This window comes from Grammomys surdaster, unplaced genomic scaffold, assembly GCF_004785775.1.
Source record: "Grammomys surdaster isolate TR1022 unplaced genomic scaffold, NIH_TR_1.0 125973, whole genome shotgun sequence".
NCBI classification, from domain to species: Eukaryota; Metazoa; Chordata; class Mammalia; order Rodentia; family Muridae; genus Grammomys; species Grammomys surdaster.
In genome coordinates this window covers 1,293,165-1,320,398 of record NW_021620790.1, presented here as the reverse complement: position 1 = coordinate 1,320,398, position 27,234 = coordinate 1,293,165, and positions in this window count along the sequence as shown.

Here is a 27,234-nt window from a genome sequence, read left to right as displayed (position 1 = left end):
TGGGAGAGTATCTGTGAATGTATCTGGAACATATATCATTATTCCTGAGATGATTTCAACATAACTCTAATATTAATGATGGATTTGATTCTCTAGGCAAGGCCAAGAAGATTTTATCTGAGGAAATATTCCTGCTATTAATTTGCTTTTCCTGTTATTATTAAATATGTACCATTAGTTTTCATCCCACACTTTTGAACTGATTTCTGCAGAACAATAAAGATGCATTGTCATGTAGTGATGCTATATAGACAAAGAGATGATTTTTTAATTCTTAATTATGTTCCTATAAGAATTCTTTAAAAATATATTAGTAATTATTATGGTCTTATAATAGGACTGGTATTAAATCATCTCTTATAATCAAAAATGCAATGAGAACTCTGAAAATCTTCAAGTGTCACCAGTTAATTATTTCTGAGCTGGCATGAAGGCATGTACAACTAAAAGCATATTCTAAGAGGTTGTAAAGCAATTAACAAAATGTCATAACAAGGAAACTAAAGATTTACTATAAGTGCAAGGACATAGGATAAAAAATTGAATGGGTTTATCTATAAAAAACTTAAATAATAAATTTGTTACAAAATTATGATTCCTGTTAAGCTAGTAACAGATAATAAATGTTTAGCCAGATAATTAGTCCTACTAGATGTTAGATATTAGAAATTGTAAACTTCTTATTCAATTTATGATTTGAATTTATATGTAAACCTGTGGTTAACTTTTTGCTATATGAAAATGTGTTTTCTGAAAGATATATAAGGGCTGAGGACAAAGAGAGGAACTCAAGAAAAACTTAAAAATAAGGAGTGAGTTCATTATGATTGCTACATCAGAATCAGAGCTGGAGGAAACAGCATTATTATTATTATTATTATTATTATTATTAGGAGGAGGAGGAGGAGGGGGATGACGAGGAGGAGGACGGGGACGAGGAAGAGGAAGAGGACGAGGACGAGGACGAGGAGAGAAGCTTTTAAAACATAGTGTAAGAAGAACACTTTAGAGAAAAAACCTTTTAAAATAATTTTCTTAGAGAACATTTTAGAGACAATTGTTTTGGAGGGAACTTAGAAATAAAGATTAAAATAATTTTTCAAAGTGTCCCTCTTTTCTACTAGATTTCAACTAGCAGGCTATAATTTAAAGCTGAACAGTTCCTGAGAAGTTAGAACACAGGTTACTTTTCTTAATACCCTGCTATTTTAAGATGAAGTTGTAAATGCCAGAGGCTGCAGTTTATTTCCTCAGGAGAACTCTGACAAGCAGGTCAGCTACAGTAGCAAAATGATTCAAACTTAAGATAGGTAAACAATTTATTATTAAACAGTAACCCTAAATACCTCACCTTCACCACTGAAGCTCCTCAGGCCCTCAACTTACCTTCAAGAGAGAACCAAGAAAGAACAGTTAGGGAAGGCCCTTGGCAAAGTGTGTGAAGTAATAATGAGAAAAATGGATGTCTAAATCAGAATATATTTCTAGAGATTTTTTCTTTTCTTCTTGTGAATACTATATAGTTGCACTATTTTTCCTTTGCCATTTTCTCTCATTTTAACCCTTCAATGTATCCTTTTTTGTTCTCTTTCAAATTCATGACTTCTATTTTAGAGTTATCTATCAAATTATCAATAGATGGATATAGATATAGATATTATTATAGCTATATATATTTTTAAGGTTGGAGACTTTTTGTTTGTTATTTGTTTGTTTGTATACAAGTTTTTTTCATATAACTACCCCAATTGTCTTGGCGTCCAGGAACTTGCTATGTAAACCATGCTGACTTGAACTCACAGTGGTCACCTGCCTTCCTCTCTCTCAGTGCCAGCTTAAAATAATCTGTCCTCAAGTCTAGCTCTTGATTTTAGAGATGCTGCTAAGAAAATGATCAGAAAAGAAATGACTTTTAGAAAATATGACTTTAGGAATTTTGTTTACTCAGTTTTATAGAAGCTGTGACCAGTCTTTTATAATCACAGCTATCCTCCAGGCTTGATTTACAAAGACAGATTTGAGGAGCATGGTAGTTTAATTATGAATAATCACCCTTTGCCATAGACTCACATATTTAAATAATTGGTCCACTCTTTGTGGTTCTGTTTTGGAAAGATCAAGAGGAATCAACTTGTTAGAAGAGTTGTGTCACTGAGGAACAGTGATCTTTGAGGTATCAAAAGCCTTATGAAATCTCCAGTATTTATTGTGCCTTGTGCTTGTCATTTCAAGATGTGACCTGTCTACTTCTACCATTGTACACTTTCTCTGCCATCACAAACTTTAACACTGTGAACCCAAATAAACACTTTGTTTTATAACTTGTATTGGTCATTGTATCTTATCACATCAATAGGAAAGTAACTAATAGAGTAATATAACTCCTTTCTACAGTCTGAAATTCACTAACTAAGCTATTCTGCAAGGCCAGCAAGCCACAGGATCTGCCTGTGTCTACTCCCTGAGTGATTTAATTATTATTATTATCACTACTCTTACTCTTTATTTACATGAATTTTGGAGATTAAATTTTGCTCCTCCTGCCTATATGTCAAGCAATTTACAGACTAAGCTATATTACCAGCCACATTTGCTTTGAAAATTTCCTTTGCTTTGAAGTTAAAGAAAGATTTTCATTCACCTGGAATTATGAAAGGTCTAAAACTAGAAATTTGTTATGCCAAAATCAACAACAAAATAGGAAAATTTTATTCTATTGCTTCCAGAAAAGAATTTAGCTTATTGGCATTGATGATATTATTCTATGTTTCTTAGGGTAATATGATTTTTCTGGAGAGAATTAAAAACTCATTTTCATTTCTGAAAAAGTACTAGCATTTGGTTTAGGAGGCAAAACATTAACTTTTGAGTAGATTGCAATCAACACACTCAAGTGACACTCAGGAAGAGATGCATCATTAAACAGAAGCGTGGTGTAGAAAATATCAAAATTTCAAGATCGTGTTTGTCTGTATTTCTGTACAAATATATTTTAAGTTTATCTGCAGCTTACTATAAGTGAAAGCACCAGTCTATAAATGTGCCTATATTATCAGAGATATACAATGTATTATTGAATGGTCTGAAGATAACTTAACAGAACTTAACAGGGAAAAAAAAACTTATTTCTAATACCTAATTTTGTGGCATAAAGTCTGTGCCACAAGAACAGAGAAACTGGCAAGTTGAAGCATATTCATACACTGGAAGTATTAAAACTTGAGATTTAAAATCTTATCCTTAGACCTGCAGGTGTTGGAATAACTCCCTCTCTCTTTCAGTCTGCCTCAGCATGGAACCTAACAAGCAAAAACCAGGTGGTCACAGGTAGTCAGACATGGTAGCCAAGCACCTGAAATTCTTCCCCATGTTAATGAAGCATCTCAATAACCTTTGCTGTCACCCAATGAATTCAGCCTACCCGTGATATTATCATCACCCTCTAAAGAACTATATAATCCTTGTTTCACCCCAAACAATATGTACATATATAATCCCACACCAAATAAAATTATATGCATGAGGAACCAGGAACTGCAGCTGCAGAGCAGTTGAGAACAAGATCCTTCTAGTTTCCATCTTTGACCTGGATCTGACCCTGTGCCACAACTATCCACACCATAATCCCACCCAGAGAGAACAGGTCACGCAGGAGTGCTGACCCACCTAAGATCACAGGAGAGAAGATCATTGCTGCCACAATACCTGATCCAAGTGGGACCTGCCTAGAGCCCACAGAAACCAGGAACTGCAGAGTAGCCTGGGCCATGATCCCTCTGGTTTCCGTCTGCGCCCTGGAGCTGACCCTGTTCCACAAATATCCACACCCCAGTACCAGAGATAGCATGATTCCCAGGAATGCTGACACACCTAAGATCAAAGAGAGAGTTGGTCTCCCAGAAGTGCTGACACACCTAACATTTCAACTATCATCATCCCAATCCTGCCAGTAGAGAGCTTGTCTTCAAGAGGGCTGACACACCTAAGACTCACAGGCTCACAGGAGGAACAAGCTCCAACCAGAGACAGCAAAACCAGCTAACACCAGAGATAACCAGATACTGAGAGGCAAGCACAAAAACATAAGCAATAGTAGCCAAGGCTACTTGTCATCATTAGAACCCAAATCTCCTACCACAGCAAGTCCTGTATACCCCAACACACCTGGCTGCACATACAATTCCCTACAGGAACTTAAAAGAATAGACTTCCCACTGAGACTGCTTGTGACATAATCCAGCTGAAACAATGGATGTGGATCCATAGATTCCCATATATATTAAAATTGCTGAGTATTAAACTTTGAGCCTTGATCAGAGAGGTTTGTCTTTGTTTCATGCTTCTTTCACCCCTCTGTCTCTTTTTAATTTCCAGCCCTCCTTTTAGGTGAAACCAGTTAATCCATGGCTGATGACAGCTACACTATCTTCTCCAAAATTGACCAATTGACCATATAATTGATCACAAAACAAGCCTCAACAAATACAAGAAGTTTGAAATAATCTCATGCATCATATCAGATCACCACAAACTATCTTCAATACTTAATGGTTATTTGGACAGGGAAGAAATAAAGAAAGAAATTAAAGACATTTTATAATTTAATAAAAATAAAGGGACAACATACCCAAATGTATAGAACACAATAAAAGGAGTGCTAAGAAGAGAAATCATAGCTCTGATTGCCTCCATAAAGAAATTGGAGAGAGCACACAGTAGCAGCTTAATAGCACATCTAAAAGCACTAGAATAAAAAGAAGCAAATACACTCAAGAGGAAGAGATGGCAAGAAATAATCAAATTAAGGGCTGGCTGAAATCTACCAAGTAGAAACAAAGAGAACTATACAAAGAATCAACAAAATCAGGGACTGGTTCTTTGAGAAAAACAATAAGATAAATAAACCCATAGCCAACTAACCAGAGGGGACAGAGACAGTATCCAAATTAACAAAATCAGAAATGAAAAGGGAGACATAACAACAAAACCCCATGAAATTTAAAAACTATCAAATCCTACTACAAAAGCCAACAGTCAACAAAACTGGAAAATCTGGATGAAATGAATAAGTTTTTAGACATACACCAGATAACAAGGTTAAATCAGGATCAGAACCCATCTAAACAGTCCCATAACCCCTAATGGAATAAAAGCACTCATTAACATGCTCCCAACAAAAATAGCCCAGGACCAGATGGTTTCAGTGTGGAATACTATCAGACCTACAAACAAGACCTGATACCAATAGTTTTTAAACTATTCCTCAAAATATAAACAGAAGGAACAGTACCTAATTCCTTCCATAAATGTTGGACACCAGCCCTGGCATGGGAGCTTTCTTGTCTTTCTTGCCGATTCTTCTTGAGGCAGCAGAGAGAGAAAAGGGTTTGCAAGGGTGGGGAAGTAAGACTGTCATACGAGATATTTAGGGTTGCTGAATAATAAAAGTTTACTTATCTAACTTACTATGTTACTGTAGCTGACCTACCTTTTGTGATCCTCTGAGGCCAGAAACTGCAGTCACTCGCACTTAGCACTTCATCCTAAAAACAGAAAATTATTAAGGAATTAGCCTTTGTACTATGTGAGCAGGAACTGCTGGGCTCTAAATTCCTGCTAGTCTGAAGTCACAGAAAGAAAAGACACCTTGAGAAGTTATTATAGAGTTTATTACTAAGTGTAAAAAGTTTCCTATAAAAGTTATCTAAGGTGAAAAGACAAAAAGTCCTAAGTGGAAAAAAGGAAAAAAATCTAATAAGGGAAAAATTCTAAGGAACAAATTCTCCTAGGGAGGAAAAAAAAAAAAGGAAGGAGCGAACCTCTCTTTGTCTTTGTCTTCAGTACTTATAAATCTTTCAGAATACATGAACACATGTTTCAAAGTTCATCACAAGTTCACACCAAAAATCAAAATCAAGTCATAAATTGAAATAGAAATTTACAACAGTGAATGTTTACATGCATATTCATTAATAATAATTACCTGGCTAAACATCCATCACTTGTTTAGCTCCACGGGTTCAATGAAGGCTTAAAACTACAACTAAGTTATTAGAAAATTTTGTATAGATAAACCCAGGTATTATTTTATCTTATGTCCTAGCACCTATAATAATTCCTTAGTTTGTTTTTTATGACCTTTGGTTAATTGTTTTATAACCTCTTGGAATGTGCTCTGAGTAGGAGAAAGTCTGGTTACTAAGAGCAACTAACTAGAGAATGACAGAGTTCTCATCACAGTTTTGACTATCAGAAAAGAACCTAATAGCAGTCCCATTATAAAAGAGCTTAATAATCATTGATATAATTTTAGGAATTCTTATAGGATCATCATTAAGACTTAAGAAGTCACCTATTTGTCTATATAGCATCACTACAGGACAGTACATCTTTATGAATCTTCACAAATCTGTTCCAAAGGAGTGTGCTATAGCTTAGTGATTGCTAAATCTATTTAATAATAATAGAAAAAGCATATTAGTAGCAGAAATTATTCCTTAAAATGAATTCCTTATAGCCTTGCTAAATAATACTGCATCAGTCATAGATTATATAATAATCAAAGGTAGGCCTTTTCAGGATGATCACCTGCTAGTTATTATCTTGTCCCATTATGGCTCCTGATACATGAAGCCACAGTTACTATGATACCAGAAGCATACAAAGATACAACAAAAAAGAGAACTTCAGATCAATTTCCCTTATCAATATTGATAAAAAAATACTCAAAAAATTCTTGCAAAACAAATCCAAGTACACATCAACATGATCCATCACCATGATTAAGTAAACTTCATTCCAAAAATGCATGTACGGTTCAATAAACAGAATTGAAACAATGTAATCTACTATATAAACAAACTCAAAGAAAAAATACACATGATCATCTCATTAGATGCTGAGAAAGCATTTGACAAATTTCAACACTTCTTTATGGTAAAACTCTTGGAAAAAACAGCAATTCAAGTTCCATACCTAAACATAGTAAAAGTAATATACAGCAAACCAGTAGCCAACATCAAACTAAATGATTGAGAGAAAATTGAAGCAATCTCATTAAAATTCGGGACTAGACAAGGCTGCACACACTCTCCCTATCCATTTAATATAATGCTTGAAGTTCTAGATTGAGCAATTAGACAACAAAAGGAGGGTCAAAGGGATACAAATTGAAAAGGAAGAGGTCAAAATATTGCAATTTGCAGATGATATGATAGTACACTTCAGTGATCCCAAAAACTACACTAGAGAACTACTTTAGCTGAAAAACAACTTCAGCAAAGTGGCTGGATATAAAATTAATTCAAACAAATAAGTAGACTTCCTCTACTCAAAGGGGAAATAGGTTGAGAAAGAAATTAGGAAAACAACATCCTTAACAATAGTAACAAATAATATAAAATATCTTGTTGTGACTCTAACCAAGGAAGTGAAAGATCTATATGATAAGAATTCAAGTCTCTGGAGGAAGAAATTGAAGAAGACTTCAGAAAATGGAAAGATCTCCCATGCTCATGGATCAGCAGTATTAAAAGAGTAAAAACAGCAATCTTACAAAAAGCAATTTACAGATTCTATGTGGTCCCCATCAAAATTCCAACTCAGTTCTTCACAGAGGTATAAAGTACAATTCTCAAATTTTCAAATTTGAAACAACAAAATCCCAGCATAGCAAAAATTATTCTCAACAATAAAAGACGTGCTTGGAGAATCATCATATCTGACCTCAAGCTCTACTACTGAGCAACAGTGATTAAAAACTGTATGGTATTGATACAGAGACAGGATTGATGATCAGTTGAATAGAATTCAAGGATCAGAAATGAACCAACACACCTATGGACACTTGATATTTAACAAAGGAGCTAAAATCATTCAGTGGAAAAAAGACAGTATATTCAACAAATGGTACTAGCTGAAGTGATGGCCAGCATGTAGAAGAATGCAAATTGAACCATTTCTATCTTCTTGTACAAAGCTCAAGTCCAAGTGGATCAAAGTCCTTCACATAAAACCAGATACAATGGTCTTCTGGTTCTGATCTGGTGCCCTGAGCAGACCTTGGGCACTAGCTCTGCATCCAGTCCCACAATATCCAGAGAAAGCTTTACACTCAGGCTCTCTAACACATCCAGAGTTATAAGATCATAGGAACTAAGAAGCTTAGCCACACTAGGATTTCAGGCTCACAGAAGGCAACTTGATTCCAAATAGCTCTGTGACACCGAGGATCTCAGGATCACAGGGTCACAGAATCACAGAATCACAGAATCACAGAATCACAGAGACAACTAGACTATAAGGAGATCTAAAACAACCAGGATCATAGGAGGTACAGGTTCCAGTCAGAGACAGTGAGGGCAGGTAACACTAGCAATAACCAGAAGGTGACAGGCAAGCATAAGAACATAAACAACAGAAACAAAGATAATGTGGCATCATTAGATGCCAGTTCTCGACCACAGCAAGTCCTGGATAAACCATCACCCTGGAAAAGCAAGATTTGGATCTAAAATCACTCTTCATAATGATGATAGAGGACTTTCAGAAGGAGATAAATAAATACCTTTTTAAAAAATACAGAACATAGGTAAACAGATAGAAGCCCTTAAAGAGGAAACACAAAAATCCCTTAAAGAATTACAGGAAACCACAACCAAACAGGAGAAGGAATGAAACAAAACCATACAGAGTATAAAAATGGCAATAGAAACAATAAAGAAAACACAAAGGGTAACAACCCTGGAGAAAGAAACACTAGGAAAGACATGAAGCATCATAGATGCAAGCATCAACAAGAGAATACAAGAGACTGGAAAGAGAATCTCAGGTGCAAAGGATATTATACAAAACACTGACACAAAATTCAACGAAGATAAAAATAGGAAGCATCTCCTAACACAAAACATCCAGGAAATGAAGGACACATTGAGAAGACAAAACCCTAGGATAATAGGAATAGAAGAAAGCAAAGATTCCCAACTTAAAGGGCCAGTAAATATCTTCAACAAAATTATAGAAGAAAACTCCCATAATCTAAAGAAAGAGAAGCCCATGAACATACAAGAAGCCTACAGAACTCCAATTAGAGTGAGCCAGAAAAGAAATTCCTCCTATCACATAATAATCAAAATGCCAAATGTACAAAACAAAGAAAGGATATTAAAAGCAGTAAAGGAAAAAGACAAATAATATACAAAGACAGAGTTAGTAGAATTACATCAGATTCCTCACCAAAGATTATGAAAGCCAGAAGATCAGGTCCAGATGTCATATAGGCCATGAGACCACACAAATGTCAGCCCATGCACTAGACTCTCAATTACCAACGATGGAGGAACCAAAGATATTCCATGACAAGCCAAAATTTACACAATATATTTTCACAAATCCAGCCCTACAAAAGATAATGGATGGAAAACACCAATACAAGGTGGGAAACTAAACCCTAAGAAAAGCCATAAAGTAATCTTCTTTCATCAAAGACAAAAGAAGATAGCCACACGAGCATAACTCCACCTCTAACAACAAAATAACAGGAAACAACGATCATTTTTCTTAATATCTCTTAACATCAATTGATTTAATTCCCCAATAAAATGACATAGACTAACATATTGAATAAGTAAACAGGGCCCAACAAATGCACCTCAGTAACAAAGACAGACACTACCTCAGAATAAAAGGCTGGAAAACAAATTTTCAAGCAAATAGTCCCAAGAAACAAGCTGGAGTAGCCATTCTAATTTCTAATAAAATCGACTTTCAACCAAAAGTTATCAAAGAACATAAAGGACACTTCAAACTTGTCAAAAGAAAAAGCAACTAATAGGAACTCTCAATTCTAAGTATTTATGCTCCAAAAGCAAGGGTACCCACATTCATAAAAGAAACTTTACTAAAGCTCAAAGCACACATTACACCTCACACAATAATAGTGGGGGATTTCAATACCCTACTCTCAGCAATCACAGATCATGGAAACAGAAACTAAACAGAGACACATTCAAACTAAGAGAAATTATGAACCAAATAGATTTAACAGATATCTATAGAACATTTCTTCCTAAAACAAAATAATATACTGTCTTCTCAGGAACTCATGGTACTTTCTCCAAAAATGGCCATACAATTGGTCACAATACAAGCTTCAACAGATAAAAGAAGATTGAAATAATTCCACACATCCTATCAGATCAACATGGGCTAAGGCTGGTCTTCAATATGAATATAAACAACAGAAAGCCCACATACACATGGAAGCTGAACAATGGTCTGCTCAGTGATAATTTGGGCAAGGAAGAAATAAGAAAGACTTTTCAGAATATAATGGAAATGAAGGCACATCATATCAAAACTTATGGGACACAATGAAAGCAGTGCTAAGAGAAAAGCTCATAACTCAAAATGCCTCCAAAAAGAACCTTCATAGAGCATACCCTAGCATCTTGACAGTACACCTAAAATCTCTAGAACAAAAGATGCAAATACACCCATGATAGTATATGGTAGGAAATTATCAAACTCAGGGCTGAAATCAACCAGTAGAAACAAAAAGAACTATACAAAGAAGCAACAAAACCAGGAGCTCTTTCTTTGAGAAAATCAATAAGATAGATAATATATTCAAATATTTAGCCTGACTAACCAGAGGGGACAGAGAGAGTATCCAAATTAATGAAATCAGAAATGAAAAGGGAGACAACAACTGCAACTGAAGAAATTTAAAAAAATCAACAGATCCTACTGTGATAGCCTATACTCAACCAAACTGGAAGATCTGGATGACATGGATAATTTTCTAGACAGATAAACATGTCAAAATTAAATTAAGATCAGATAAGCCATCTAAACAGTTCCATAACCCCTAAAGAAATAGAAGCAGTCATTAAAAGTCTCCCATCCAAAAAAATAAAAATAAAAAGCCCACAACCAGATGGGTTTTGTGCAGAATTCTATCAGACCTTCAAAAAGTACCTAATACCAATACTCTTCAATTTTTTCTACAAAACAGAAACAGAAGGAACACTATCCAATTTTTTTCTAAGAAGCCACAATTATGCTTGTACATAAACCACCCAAAGACACAACAAAGAAAGAGAACTTCAGACAAATTTCGCTTATTAACATCATGCAAAAATACTCAATAAAATTCTCGAAAACAGAATCCAAGAACACATAAAAATGATCATTCACCAAGATTAAATAGGCCTTCTCTTAGGGATACAGGGATGGTTCAATATATAGAAATTCATCAACATCAACATAATCCACTGTATAAACAAACTCAAAAAATAAATAAACACATAATCATTTCATTAGATGCTGAAAAATTATTTGACAAAATTCAACGCCCCTTCATGCTACAAGTCTTGGAAAGATCAGGAATTCAAGGGCAATACCTAAATATAGTAAAAGCAATATACAGCAAACCAGTAGTCAACATCAAACTAAATGGAGAGAAACTTGAAGCAATCTGATTAAAATCAGGGACAAGATAAAGCTGTCCATTATCTCCCTATATATTCAATATAGTACTTGAAGTTTTAGCTAGAGCAATTAGACAGCAAAAGGAGGTCAAGAGGGTACAAACTGAAAAGAAAGAAGTCAAAATATCATTATTTTCAGATGTTATACTTAAGTCAATATGTATACTTAAGTGACCCTAAAAATTCCACCAGAGTACCCCTAAACCAGATAAACAATTGCAGCAAAGTGGCTGGATATAAAATTAACTCAAACAAATCAGTAGCCTTCCTATACTCAAAGGATAAGCAAGCTGAGAAAGAAATTAGGGAAACAACACCCTTCACAACAGTCACAAATGATATAAAATACCTTGGAGTGACTCTAAACAAGCAAGTGAAAAATCTGTATGAAAAGGAAATCAAGTCTCTGAAGAAAGAAATCCAAAATGTTCTCAGGAGATGGAAAGACCTTCCATGCTCATAGATCGACAGGATTAACATAGTAATAATGGCCGTCTTACCAAAAGCAATCCTCAGATTCAATGCAATCTCCATCAAAATTCCAACTCAATTCTTCACAGAGATAGAAAGAGCAATTTTCAAATTTATCTTGAATAACAAAAACCCCAGGATAGCAAAAACCGTTCTCAACAATAAACAATCTTCTGGGGGAATCACCATTCATGATCTCAAGCAGTACTACAGAGCAATAGTTATAAACACTTCATGGTATTGGTACAGAAACAGCCAGGTAGATCAATGGGATAGAACTGAAGCGCAGAAATGAACCTATACACCTATGGTCAATCATTGACAGAGGAGCTAAAAACCATCCAGTTGAAAAAAGATAGCATTTTCAACAAATGGTGCTGGTTCAATTGGAGGTTAGCATGTACAAGAATACAAATTGAACCATTCTTATCTCCATGTACAAAGCTCAAATCCAAGTGGATCAAGGACTTCCACATAAAACTGGGTAAACTGAAACTAAGAGAGGATAAAGTAGGGAAGAACCTCGAATACATGGGCACGGGGGAAAATTCCCTAAACAGAAAACCAATGGCTTCTAAACTGAGGTCAATAACCACCAAATGGGACTTCAGAAATTTGCAAAGCTTCTGTAAGGCAAAGGACACTGTCAATAAGACAAAACAGCAACTAACAGATTGAAAAAAAGGTCTTTATTAATCCTATATCTGATAGAGGGCTAATATCTAATATATACAATAAACTCAAGAGTTAGACTCCAGATAAACAAATAACCCAATTAAAAATGGGATACAGCCTCTCCCCCTTTTTTATTTAATTAACAGAGCAGAGAGCCTTTGCGGCTGCTTGGCAAGAATCTGACATGGACCAAGAACAGGAAAATGGGATGCTAGGCAGGAATATGACATTGCCTAATGACAAGTAAGTAGGCTTCAGGAAGGAATCTGACATTAGGCTAGAACAAAGAAGTAATTTCAGGCAGGAGTCTAATTATTAGGCTAGAACAAGGAAGTAAGCTTCAGATATGAAAATGACTTTGGGCTAGGACAGGAAAGTTGGCTCAGATATTTTAATCATCCTGATAGGCCCTTCGACACAGTGATCACCAGAGTGTTCATAAAATTGTATTTAGTGCCTTCCATATTCTTTGATTATTTGTGTTTATTGTCTTGCTTATCCCTTGACTCTTTGCATCTATTGTATTGCTAGACCCTCAACCTAGAACTGACCTTAATATATGCATGCAATTAAAATGGTATAAAAGCAAAAAAGGGGAGGGAGGTAGAAAAGGGGGTTGTAGGGAGAGGAAATGGGGAAAGGGGATGACATCTGAAATGTAAATAAATAAAGCATCCAATAAGAACACACAGGGTTCAGAGTTAAACAAAGAATTCTCAACTAAGGAATACAGAATGGCAGAGAAGCAAAATCACCAATAGGCCTGTCATACATGTATACTAACATCAAGTCTTGGGTCTCTGTGGATAAACACTGAAACAGATGGCTATAAGCTATTGTAAATAGGCAGTTTTTTGTGACAATTTACCAGCCTGAGTAGTCATAGACCTTGTAAATAGGTAGCCTTGGCAGATAATACCAACTTAGATAAGGACAATCGAATCATAGGCAGAGACATAGCGACCTGTCCCCTGAACCCTTACCCAGCTGATACCCTGTTCTGAAAGATATCTGTATTCCCCCCGAAGACCCAAACTCCAGTGTCATCCTCTTCCCCACATTCTGCCTTTCTGTGTTTATAACCCCTGTGTGAATGAGTATAAATTACAATTTGAAAAAAAAATAAATTATACTAAAAAAAAAAAGAAAGAAATGTTCAACATCCTTAGTCATCGGGAAATGCACATCAAAAAACCCCTGAGATTCTACCTCACACCAGTCAGAGTGGTTAAGAACAAAAACACAGGCAACAGCAGATGATGATTAGGATGTGGAGAAAGAGGACTACTCTTCCATTGTTGGTAGGATTGCAAGTTGTTTCAACCATTCTAGAAATCAATCTCACAGTTCCTTAGAAAATTGAACATAGTATTAACTGAGGAACAGCTATACCACTCCTGGGGATCTAGCCAAAATATTTTCCAACATATAACAAGGGTACATGCTCAACTATGTTCATAGAAGTCTTCTATATAATAGTTAGAAGCTGCAAAGAACCTAGATGATCTTCAACAGAGGAATGGATGCAGAAGATGTGGTACATTTATATACAATAGAATACTATTAAGCCATTAAAAACAATGACTTCATGAAATTCTTAAGCAAATGGATGGAACTATAAAATATCCTGAGTGAGGTAATCCAAACCCAAAGAACTCACATACTATTGTAAGACTTTCCACCTTGATTTGAATTTAAGATTAAAAGAACCCCACTGTCCCAGGACACATCCCAGGAGGGGCACATTCCTTAGTCAGAGGACACTTGCTGGATTAAGATTTGGAGGAGGAGGAAGGCAGAGGCTGATTAACATTCCTCAAACCACAGGGGAGGGTACCCACCTGTGGGTGAGAGTCCAGAGCACTTAGATACATTCCAGAAATCAGGAAGCTGAGCCCTTAACAATAACCTGGGCAAAAGAAAGACACTCCTTGTCATAATCTTAGTCACCTAGAGACAGAACCTGAAAGGTCAGACTTTGTGGTTTGCCCTCATGAATTATACTGTACCCATAAATAATGTACCCAGCCCTTCTTTGGCACTCTCTTGCCTGCATGTGAGAAAGTTCTAGTGCACTAGTTTCATTAAAGCAAACCTCATGTGATTGCAGTGAGTCATGTCCATGTGCATTTCTGTGGGAGTGTGTCCCTTGGTTTTGGATCTTAGAGTCCAACAGTATGTACTCACTGATAAGTGGATATTAGCCCCAAAGCTCAGAATACCCAAGATACAACTCACAGACTACATGAAGTTCAAGAAGATGGAAGACTAAAGTGTGGGTGCTTCTTTCCTTGTTTGAAAGGGAAATAAAATACTCACAGGATCAAATATATATACAATATGTGAAGCAGAGACTGAAGGAAAGGCCATCCAAAGTCTGCCCCACCTGTAGATCCATCCAATATACAGTCATGAAACCCAGACACTATTGCTGATGCCAAGAAGTGCATGCTGATAGGTGTCTGATATAGCTATCTCCCGAGAAGCTCTGCCAAAGCCTGACAAATACAGAGGCAGATGCTCACATCCAACCACTTGACTGAGCATAGGGTTCCAAATCGGGTCCCCAATGGAAGAGTTAGAGAAAGGACTGAGGGAACTGAAGGGGTTTGCAACTCCATGGGAAGAACAACAATATCAACTAACCAGACCCCCGGAGTGCCCATAGAATAAACCACCAACCAAGGAGTACACATTCAGGAACCCATGACTCCAGCTGCATATGTAACAGAGGATGGCCTTGTTGGGCACCATTGGGAGGAGAGGCCCTTGGTCCTGTGATGGTTCGATGCATCATTGTAGAAGAACTCGAAGGTGGGTAGGCAGGACTAGGTGGGTGGGTGGGGGAACACCCTCATGGAAGCAAGGGAAGGGGATGGGATAGGGGGTTTCAGGAGGGGAATCAAGAAAAGGGATAACATTTGAAATGTAAATGAAGAAAATAATGAAAAAAAGATAGAAAAAGGAAACCATTGTTATAAATGTGTGTTTAAAACATAAAAAAGCTTGTCTTCTTTGTACACACTCAAAATAAAATAAAACAACAACAAAACCAGAAAACAAAAAACAAAAACAAACAAACAAACAAACAAACAAAACAGATACCCTGAATTTGTTAGAAGTAAAATTGGGAAAGAGCCTTGAACACATCTGCACGTGGGAAAATTTTTTGAACAGAACAGCAATGGCACAGGCTCTAAGATCACTGTAGACAAGTGTGATCCCATAAAATTGAAAAGCTACTTTAAGGTAAAGGCACTATCATCAGGGCAAAATGGCATTCTACAGATTGGAAAAATATCTTTATCAATCCTACAACTTGTAAAAGGGTAATATCAAACATATGCAAAGAATTTAAGAAGTTAGACTCTATAGAATCAAATAACCCTATTAAAAATTGGGTACAGAGCTGAACAAAGAATTCACAACTGAGGAATCTTGAATGGCCAAGAAGCAACTAGAGAAATGTTCATCATCCTTAGTCATCAAGAAAGTGAAAATTCAAAGGACCCTGAAATCATACTTCACACCAGTCAGAATGGCTAAGATCAGGTGACGGTATATGCTGGTGAGGATGTGGACATAGAATAATACTCCTCCACTGATAGTGGGATTGCAAGTTGGGACAACCACTCTGGATATCAGTCTGGTGGTTCCTAAGAAAATTAGACATAGTACTAACTGAAGACCCAGCTATACCACTGCTGGGCATATGCCCATAAGGTGCGCCAACATATAACAAGGACTCAAGTTCTGCTATGTTCGTAGCTGTCTTATTCATAATAGCGAGAACCTGAACAAAACCCAGATGTCCTTCAACAGAGGAATGGATACAGAAAATGTGGTACATTTGCACAATGGAGTACTACTTAGCTATTTAAAACATTGATTTTATGAAATTTGCAGGCAAATACATGGATCTAGGAAATATCATCCTGAGTGTAGTAACTAAGGAACAAAAGAACACACATGGTAGGTACTCACTGATAAGTAGAAATTAGGAAATAGATAAAAAGCTCAGAAGACCTCTGATACAACTTACTGATCATATGAAGCTCAAGAGGAAGGAAGGCCAAAGTGTGGATGCTTCAGTCCTATTTAGAAGGCAGAACAAAATAATCAGTGGAAGTTGAGGATGAGAAGGACTTGGGAGGAAGAGAGCAGGGGGAGAAGAAAAAAAAGTTACAGGATCAGGTATGGGAGGAGACCAGACACATGTACAGAAGGTCAGGAAATTGAACAGAGGTGTATAGCAATGGGGTGTAGGGAACTGTGAGTAGCCAACAGAAAATCCTCAATGCCAGGAAAGCAAGAGGCTCCTAGGACCCAATGGGAATGACATTAGCTGAAATACTCAAAAATGGGGAGAAAGAACCTATATAGACTGTATGCAGAGGTTAGGCATGGGCACCTGTTAAGGTATGGTCACATCCACCCTTCTCAAATATGAAACCAGAATTTCTCCTATCTAAAGGAATTACAGAGACAAAGAGTGTATCAGTGACTGAAGGAAAGGCCATCCATAGACTGCCCTACCTGGAGATCCATCCCATATGCAATCACCAAACCCAGTCACTATTGCTAATGTCAAGAAGTGCTCACTGACAGGAGCCTGATATGGATGTCTCCTGAGAGGCTCTGCTAGAGGCTTACCAACACAGATGCAGATGCTAGCAGCCAACCATTGGACTGAGCACAGGGAGCCCAGTGGAGGAGTTAGGGGAAGAACTTCCAGATAAGTTTGTAAGTTCATAGGAAGAACAACAATATCAACTAACCAGAATTCCTAGAGATCCAAGGCACTAAAACACCAACCATAGTATACACATGGAAGGACCCATGGCTACAGAGGCATATGTATCAGAGGAGAGCCTTATCTGGTTTCAATGTGAGGGGATACCCTTGGTCCTGTGAAGGCTCTATGCCCCAGTGTAGGGGAATTCTGGGGCAGAGAAGTAGGAGTGGGTGCATGGGGGAATCACCCTCATAGAACCATAGGGGAATGCCTGGGCAGTGAGGTGGGAGTGGGATGGTGGGTAAAGGAGCACACTCATAGAAACAGGGCAAGAAGATATGATAGGGGGTTTTTGGAGGGGAAACCAGGAAAGGGGATACCACTTGAAATAAATAGATAAAACAACAAATAAAATATTTTTAAAAATTGAAAAAATGTATATGCACATGCTAAGATCATCTCAGAGAGCTGTTTTCTTGGAGATCATGTGAGAAGGTGTTTGCTTAAAAGAGCTATAACACTAAGATCCTCAGAGAAAGCCTTCATTCTCTCTCCCTGCCCTTGTGGCAACTGTTCCCTGTTCAACCAGAATTTTACTTATTCCAGACTCTGCTCTACTCTTCCTAGTCTGGCATGTAGTAGAAATGCAGACCAAGGACCATACTCATTTCAGAATTCCCCAAATCCTCTTTGAGCTGCTGTAAATTCAGTGTCTAGACACTCTTAGAGGATTTGTAGAACCAGAAACCACATCAAATATCTTATTAAACATAAATGGAATTCTCAGAATAAAGATAAGAGAACACGCTCATTGGAGATTACTGCCTGCCAGCCTATGTGTAGGTTCAGTGATAGAATATGCCTGAAGGGAATAAGATAGAAAGTAATAGAATACTCAACTCCTCCTCTGATTTCCACACTTTTTTTTGTCAACATGCACATTCATATACAACCACAGGCATATACATCACAATAACATCTCTCTCTCTCAATCTCTCTCTCTCCCTCTCTCTCTCCTCTCTCTCTTTCTCTCTCTCTCTCTCCATCTCTCTCTTTTTCTCTCTCTCCCTCTCTCTCTTTCTCTCTCTCTCTCTCTCTCTCTCTCTCTCTCTCTCTCTCTCTCTCTCTCACAAATACACACACACATACCCAAACACACACATACAAATATACACACATACAAGTGTTATCTCACAGCCTGCATGATATTTAGTTAGGAAGAAAATGTGATCAAATACATTCACTGTACTAGTGTGGTGAAAATTGCACAATGTATTACTAGTTAAGAATCCTTTCTTACAGCATCATTCCTGTGAAGACACCATGACCATAGAATTGCTTCTAAAGGAAACTACTTAATTAGAACTCACTTTTGGTGTCAGAGCCTTAGTCAATTATCCTCATTCCTGTGAGCATGGAACTGTTCAGGTGCTGAAAAAGAACCTGAAAAGAGTTCTATACATTGATCAGCAGGCAAAAGATGACTGTGTGCCACACTGGGCATAGGTTGAGGATGTAAGAGTTCAAAGTCTGCCTCTTCAATGATATATCTTTTCCAACATGGCTACATCTCCTAATAGTACCACTCCCTATGCCCAAGCATTGTTACTCATGAACCTACAGGGAGCATTCCTATTCAAACTACCACAAATCCCAAATGTTAATTGTTTTATAAAACACAGACTCACACTCTTCTTTGCTACCAATGGAGACCATGTTGATACTCATGATCACGGCTTTCAGAGGAGACTATGTTGATATCTGTGTTCTCTGCTGCCAACAGAGTCCATGTGGATGCCTGATTCTCCACTGTGATTGGGGTGATATCTGTTATCAAGGATATCACAAAATACCATTTGTAAGCCTGTAGTCCATGTAGCCATGAGAAGCCATATAGAACATGGGAAATCATTAGGTTGTCTGTGGTACATGTTGCAATGGAAAACAATATGGAACATGGGAAAACATAAGATGATCTGAGGCCCATTCTATCACTGGCTATTATAGCCAGGGAAACTTCTGTTAACAATAGTATCAGTGACTCTTCATTCATAGTTGAGAATCAGAGACATTGAAGGCTTATACAGTAGAACCTCCCCCTCACACAACAAAAAACAATCTACAGAGAAAGTCATTGAAGAGTCCATAATTATTGTAATAAAGGTGCTGAAGTGATGATGATGATGGTCATCAGAGGTGTGTGTGTGTGTGTGTGTGTGTGTGTGTGTGTGTCTGTGTGTAGAGTAAGGCTGTGTGCATGGGCAAATGTGGAAGGCATTTGCTCTTCAGAGATGATGGCTTCTGGTAGGAAGAATAAAAGGGCTCAGTTATCAATAAGGAGCTGACCCCTGAAAGGTTAACCATGTTCGAGTGACTATATGTGCCAGACAAATTCAACTTGCTCTATTTTATTTTTCCAGATGGAGATGACACAAGGATGGGAGGGTACACCTGGATGGGTAGGTACACCTGGCAAGTATGGAATGTTAGCATGATAAGGATGCATTGTGTGGAATTCCCAATTACTCAATAAAATATTATTTCGGAAAAAAATAAAATTAAAAAATAATAAAAATAATTAAATGTTTCTTTTCCCTTGAAATATTCAATTCAATGATAAGTTAAAATAAAATTGATTTTGATGGTGGAAGTTAAAATACTAATTAGATAAATTTTAAAAAAGAAAACATCCAGATAGCCAGAAAAATAAATGGTGACTTGAGACAGGGTGGAGAGAGTTATTTAATTGTTCTTTTTTCAACATAAATTTTTTAATATTATTTGAGTAGCATATTTATATTCACTTCCCAGTCTCCCCAGGTTCATATCAAATCTTGTGATCTATCTCCCAAAAAAGAAAGGAAGGAATGAAGAAGAAGAAGGAAGATATATGTAGGAGAGGATGGCCTTGTCAGGCATAGGAGAGGAGGTCCTTGGTCCCATGATGGCTGGATGCCCCAGTGTGGGGGAATTCGAGTGTTGGGAGGTAGGTCGGTGGGAGCACATCCTCATAGAGTCAGGAGGTGGAGAGGTGGGATAGGGGGTTTCTGGGTGGGGGGAATGGAGAAAGGGGATAACATCTGAAATGTAAATAAAATATCCAATATAAAAGGAAGAAAAAACCAAAATGAGGAGGAGAACAAAGACAAGGAGGAACAGAAGAAGAACAACAACAAGAGTAAAAGCAAGAACAAGAGCAAGAATGAGAATGAGAATGAGAACAAGAAGAACACCAAGACAAAAAGTCCAATTTGTGCTGCCCATATACCCTCTGAAGCATGGTATGCTTTCTAGTGGCCAGATCTTTAAAGAAAATTGAGTCCTTCCCAACATCCACTCCTGCAACAACCTATCAATTATGGAGAGCTACACTTCAGCATCCTTATCACAGTTTTAAAGAGTTCTCTTTGATTTTATTCTATCAAGGCTGTTATTTTTTGCCCGGGAATGCATAGAGGTAGAGGTTTTCAGATAAGCCTTTGTTTGATCCATAAATCTTCATGTACTAAGAAACTAAGAGTTCGATAAAATTCCTGGTAGGCAGACAGATATGAGATTGACATGACAGGCAATGGACTTCCATGACAGTGGTATCCTTTATCACACTTTTGACCTGAAACAAAGGAATGTTAAAGTATGATTAGTGATTTTCATAGAAAATGGTTAGATTTTTGCTCAAGTTATTTGTTGTTTATTGTTTGATTTGGGACCATAGGATAATACTACAGTTCTGACATTTCTGAAATTGTAAAAATTGGTCCCCACTATTCATATTTCCACATTCTCTTCAATATTCCTCCCCTGGGAAATTTTCTTTCTTTCTTTTTTTTCTTGTTTTATTGGCCTTTTTATTTATTTACACTTCAGATGTCATCCCCTTTCCCCATTTCCCCTCTCTAGAACCCCATCCCATCTCCCCTCTTCCTTTTGCTTTTATACCGTTTTGATTACATGCATGTATTAAGGTCAGTTCTAGGTTGAGGGTCTAGCATTACAATAGGTGCAAATAGTCAAGGAACAAGAAAGACAATAAACACAAACAGTCAAAGATAAAGCAAGGCATTAAACCCAATTACATGAACACTCCCTCCCGTGATCACTGTTTCTAAGGGCTTATCAGGGTGACCAAAGTATCTGAGCCTACTTCCTGGCAAGAATCTGACATGGGTCAAGGACAAGCAAATAGGCGACTTGGCAGTAATATGACATTGGCCAAAGATAAAGAAGTAGGTAGGCTTCAGACAGGAATCTGACATTAGGCTAGAACAAAAAAGTAATTTCAGGTAGGAATCTAAATCTTAGGCTAGAACAAAGAAGTAATCTCAGGCAGGAACCTAAATATTAGGTTATAACAAAGAAGTAATTTCAGACAGGAATCTAAATTTTAGGCTAGAACAAAGAATTAAGATTCAGACATGGAAAGTTTCTTTCTTAACTTCCATCTATCTTTTCTCCTTTATCTATATCATTTTATTTTTGCTCACTCTTGGCTGTCATGTCTCTATTTACCTTTTAGTGTCAGATATCATTATAAAACAGATCATTGATGGTCTTTCTAGCTATGGAGGAATATAGGAAAAGAATGCAAATGTGCCTTTATTATTTTACTCAAGAAAGCAAGACTTGAGGTCAGAATTTAGGCAGCTGCTTCCCAGTGCCATTCCTATACAAGGAATTCATGACTCAGTGCTAATTCTCATGGTGATCAGAGGGCATATCAAATTTTCATGTGAACTCTGAAGCATCCTTTCCATTCTTCCAATACTACTTATAGTATAGACTGTATCAGCTATAAAATTATATATCTTACAACAGTAATCACAGAAACATAGAAGATGGCAAACTTGACTTTGTTGGCTAAATTGATTAAAATACAACAAACAGATGAATAGCAAGAGTTATCTATCATGAAATGGAAAACATGTTTAGTAAAGAGAAAAAAATAATCCTCTTCCTTTCCCACCTCTAAGTTGCATTGTATACATGTGGAAGGGATTGAAAAGAGACTTATGTTTCATTTTCTGATCGAGTTAATTCACCACTTAATTTTCCATCTGCAACCATATTCCCTTTCCATTCCGAGCCATTTTTTGGTCAGTACAAATCTATAAATCAAGTAGATTTATATTGGAATGTATTTATATATCTATGTGCCTATCTTTGTGTGTTCTCCAGTTTGAATAGTTGCTTTCCCACTTTATTCTTTTCATTTCTAATACATATATTATAGATGAAGGACAAATGTTAATCATACTTTGGATTTAAGGTAGATTTGATAAATTGAGAGATCTCTGAGGGTTCTGTTAGGACAGTAAGTATGAAGCATCTATATCATTTTATAGATAATAAAATTGAGACAAACAATAGCTACTTTGTCCAGGCCACATATATAGGAAACCTTGTTATATAATCTAATACCTGAATCTCATATATATTGTGCAACTACATCCAGTGTGTTAGATGTAATTACAGATTCCATGATAAATCTTTTTAGAGTGCCATGATAAAATAATACAAAAATCCACACTTTGGTTAAGATTTTCCATAATTTTTTCATGTAAATTGCAGATTTCTTTTTGTTTTCTTTTTTTATTATATCTGTGTGATTGGTGGGTATTGGGCGGGTGAACATGTACCAGGGCATGCAGGGGTAAATGAACACTATGGGAGTTTGTTGCTTATCCATTTTATTCTCTTCATTTATAATACATATATTATAGATGAACGGCAAATGTTAATCATACTTGGATTTAGGGTGGATTTGATAAATTGAGAGAACTCTGAGGGTTTTGTTAGGACAGTAAGTATGAACCACTCCTCCAACTATTTGTATTGGAGGTAGAATAAAAGCTGTCATACCTAGTGCCAAGAACCTTGACTTGATAAGTCATACATATTGATTGTCAATATATCTCAAATACTTCTGATGTTCCTTGTAATAAATGACTTCATCAAATGGTGAATAGATCCAGGCTTCCAACTGTACCTTGGCTTTTCCTCCTGTATCTTTTATTTTACTCTGCTGCTCCAGGATGTCATCCTGGATTGTTTTTTGCCTCTCAGGAAGTCCTTTCCCTTGTCTGAGATGTTCTTTCTATATAATGGATCCCACTCTTGCTTACCTGCCCTAGTCCTCTGGTTTGACTCACATATGATTCTTACTTTAAAAGACACTCCACAGCCAAACCATTAGAAATTTCTGTTATTTCCTGTCATATCTCCATATGCTACTTATTTATGAGGCTTAAAGCTTCAAGGCTTGTTTTAGTTGTCTGTCTAAATATTTTGTATCTTTGTATGTATGTATATATGTATGTACTTATGTTTTCATGTATGTTGTATATATGTATCAGTGTATCTATTATTTATCTACTGATGTATCTATATGTACATGTATGTATGTATGTATGTATGTATCTATCTATCTATCTATCTACCTACCTACCTATCTATCATCTCTTTTTTTGTGGACAGATTACCATTTATTCAATTATTCAATGAATCTTCCTGACAGCATTTTTGTTTTTCTGTTTTTTTATTGAATATTTAATTTACATTTTAGATGCTATCCCCTTTCCCCATTCACCCCACCCACCCAGAACCCCCCATCCCAGTCCCCCTCCTCCTGCATCTATGAGGATATGCACCCACCCATCTACCTACTCCCACCTCCCCGCCCTCAATTTCCTCATACTAGGGCATCCAGCCTTCATGGGACCAAGAACTGTGATCACATAGGGAAGGAAGGACCATGTCTCCAGATATATATTCCAGCTGTATATTATATATATATGAGAATGACCTTGTTGGGGATAGGTGGGAGAGGAGTAAAATAAAAGATACAGAAGGAAAAGCCAAGGTACAGTTGGAAGCTTGGATCTATTCACAATTTGATGAAGTCATTTATTACAAGGAACAACAGAAGTATTTGAGATATATTGATATTCAATATGTACGACTTATCAAGTCAAGCTTCTTGTCACTAGATATGACACCTTTTGTTCTACCTCCAATATCTATCATATATTATCTACTTATATATTATCTTATGTGTCCATAAAGTCCAGAGATCAGAGCATAGGTGACTTTTTTCTATTTTCCACTTTGTTTTCTGGGACATGGGCTCTCAACTGCCTGTAGCTGTCTAATTGGGCAATGACATGTGGCCATTAAAGTCCCATGGATCTGTCTGTCTCTGTGTTATCAGTGTAGGATTTTAAGATGTGTTTGGGAACCGAATTTGGTTGTTGAAACTTGCACAACCATCACTCAATAAAATGAGCTTCTTTCCAGCTTCAGTCTAAGGTTTGGTTTAGAATTTATAGCTGCCTTATTTCTAATGGATTTTATGGGACTCGTTTGACTAGTGGTCTTCACTAATTTTGTTTGGAATATGCTCTTCAGGACAGCACAGGATTTTTTTTTTATCATTCACTTCTGTGTCTCGGATAGAAAGAAGAAGTGACATTTACCAGGTACTCACTGAATATTGATCAAATAAATTAAATTAACAGAACATCTGAGAGTCCTTGCTTTCACATGGGGGTACACAATACATTCCAGATGACATTTATTAACGAAGAAATATATCTTGGCTTCAAATCTCAATTGATCTGCAGTTAACTTTTATTTATAGAAAACAGTTAAATAAAATCACAACTTACTCACTTGTCACTCCTTTTTTCCCTTCAATCTCCTTACTTTCCCTTTACTTTCCTTCCTTTTTCTTCACTTTCCTTACCTTCTCACTCTTTTTCACACATTTCTCCCCCCATATTCTTGCCCATGTTTTTTTTTTCCTCCTTACTCCTCTCTTTCCCTTCCATTTTAACATCTCTGTTCCCCTAACATTGGTTTTCTTCTATCCCCACTACCCTACTTTTAGCTAAATTCTCTGTCCTGTCTTATCCTTTCCTGTTTTTCTGGCATAGGGTCTCCTAATCTATTCTAAACAAGCATGGAACACAATGCTTCTGCTTCAACTTCTGAATTGCTAAAATTAATGTGTTTATTATAATGTTCCAGGATGAGATTTTCAGCTAAATTTGAAAATATGATGTCCAGCATAAAATGAATGTGTGTGTCTATGTGTGTGTGTCTATGCATTCATAGATATTATTTGCATATGCATGTGTAATTGTTGAGTACAGATAAACTTTGGTTATTATTCCTCAGAAACTATTTTTGTTGTTGCTTTTTAATAATGTAAAAAAGACTTTTATTTTACTGTTATTGAGTAGGGGTATCTTAACATATGTGTTATGGTCAGAAGATAAATTTATGATGTCGATTCTCTTTTTTACTACTTTAAGACAGTTACTATCTTCCTATTAATACTACTGCTACTTAATCTCATCAACCCCATATATTCACTCCATCAACCCCACTAGGATTTTTGAGACAAGATCACTCATTGAACTAGAACTCACTAAATAGACTAGCCTGGAAGGCCACCAAGCTCTTATGCTACCTCCTATATCTGGGATATAAGAACACACCATCATTCACATCATTTCACATTCATTCTGGGTACTAAACACACGTCATGGAGCCTACATGCCAGGCACATTACAAACTGAGTCCTCCTTCCATTAGTAATGTAATTTTAAGCTACAATTACTAGGAGAAATTTACATTGTTTAATTCTAATCATTTTTAAAATAAACAAAAATGTCAAACTTGATGATTTCAAAGGTTTAAGATTGACTCTTTGGTGACAATTGGGAAATTCATAATGCTTTGCCAATAACACCTCCACCTAATGGTAAAACATTCCCACCACTCCAAAGCAAGAAGGTGTGAGTCCTTTTCCTGTAGCACCCATGAGTTTCCATTCATTTCTAGAAGTGCTTTTATTTTACATTTATCATCTGTGTATAGGTATGAACTCTTTCTTGCATTTAGTTGGACTGACTGGTACTGATTTTCTGAAATGATCATTACATATGCACTGAAATTGCTTGTTGAGTTTTAATTCTGGATCTTCCACTCTGCTAATTAGAGAAGTTTCTAGTTTGGTAGACTGACATGACAATCATTTTGTAGTTCCCTTTTAGGTTTTGGAATTATGTCTCTGAACCTTCTGATTTATTCTGTTCTCTTAAAAGTGTGATGAATATTCTTACCTCCTACAACTTCACATGAATATATACATGAGCTTTCAATAATAACTTCACTTTGTCCTTTCTAACTTAGAGTTCTTTGTATCTCTTCTTAATGCCTCCTTGCTGTGCTCTGTCCTCCTGGTTTAATTCCAGCCGAGATAGTAAATATCCTTATCTGACCCCAAATTATGGATTATATCTGTGTATTTTACTGTTGAAAAATGCTACTAAATGTCCGTTCAGAGATACTCTAGGTCTATAATGACAATGTTTGAAATGTCTAACTTCATATTTTAATTTTAAATTTGAATTTTGTCAATTATTATCTTGGCTATTATTAATATCATGATATTTCCTTTTAAAAATATAATACTACTTTTAAAATGTGGAAACATACCTCTGTATCTATAATCCATTCTGGAGAATCCTTGTAGTATATTATATTTAGTTCTCTGTTTGCTTCATGGTTATTTGTCACAATTTTGCATCTGAAGTTACCTTTAATATATTTTCTTGCATGTGGCTTTTGTATTTAAGTTAAAAGATAGACTTAAGCAGTCAATTAGGAAACATTATTCTGTTTTTAATTACTGAAGAACTTGAGAGAGTGTATATTGTCAATTTTAAAAACTGAAAAAATTCACACATGATGATGTACTCCTTTGGTAGTTTTTTATTATTATATATTTATTAATTTTCCTGAATTTAAAAATCATTTTTAAATGAGAGTTTCTCATCATTTGCAGGAAGCTCAGATGGA